Below are 641 nucleotides of genomic sequence, written 5' to 3'. Positions count from 1 at the left end.
AAAACGTGACAATATGGAAGGCTCCCAACGAAGAGGGTTTTGTGTCTGAAGAACTGGTTTTCAAAAGAATGTTTTATAATTTGATGATATATTTTCTAGAGTATAAATTCCAACACTATAAGCGAAGTCAGATTCGGCAGGCTCCATTGCTCAGGGGATCAAAATAATGTTTTATAATTTGATGATATACTTTCTAGACTATAAATTCCAACACTATAAGCGAAGTGAGATTCGGTAGGCTCCATAGCTCAGGGGTTAGAGCACTGGGCTTGTACACCTGGAGTCGTGAGTTCAAATCTCGCTGGGGCCTCATATGCACTTCGTGCCGCCGATTCTACTTGGAGACTTTAAAATATAAACGGCAATTCTGGCATTTACGAATCCGAAAGTTTACACCAATTTAACATTAATCAGTTTGGTTTTGTTATTTGTATTAAGGATATCCTACCGCCAATGCTTCTGTAATCTGTCATTTCAGACAAGGTCTGCATCCTACATCACTGCACTGTGTCATTTGTTTATAAATTATATTTTTAAGAGTCCAACAGGATATTTTAACAACTATTTTCTGTAGTGAAAATTCCTGGTTCTCTATATCAGTGATCCTCAAATCTGGCTCGCGGGATCCACTTTCCTGCAGA

The 641-nt window shown here is 38.2% G+C and overlaps 1 non-coding gene across 1 annotated transcript; it reads left to right on the top strand.

The window, feature by feature from the left end:
- Positions 1-237: 237 nt before the first annotated feature.
- On the top strand, positions 238-310 carry trnat-ugu (transfer RNA threonine (anticodon UGU)). Its single transcript has one exon. It is a non-coding gene; the product is annotated as a tRNA-Thr (tRNA).
- The last annotated feature ends 331 nt before the right edge of the window (positions 311-641 follow it).

The sequence above is a fragment of the Sinocyclocheilus anshuiensis genome, unplaced genomic scaffold (genome assembly GCF_001515605.1).
Source record: "Sinocyclocheilus anshuiensis isolate Anshui unplaced genomic scaffold, SAMN03320099.WGS_v1.1 C32148128, whole genome shotgun sequence".
Lineage (NCBI taxonomy): Eukaryota > Metazoa > Chordata > Actinopteri > Cypriniformes > Cyprinidae > Sinocyclocheilus > Sinocyclocheilus anshuiensis.
The sequence above is the reverse complement of the archived record's forward strand: the minus strand, read 5'-3'. Positions and strand labels throughout refer to the sequence as shown.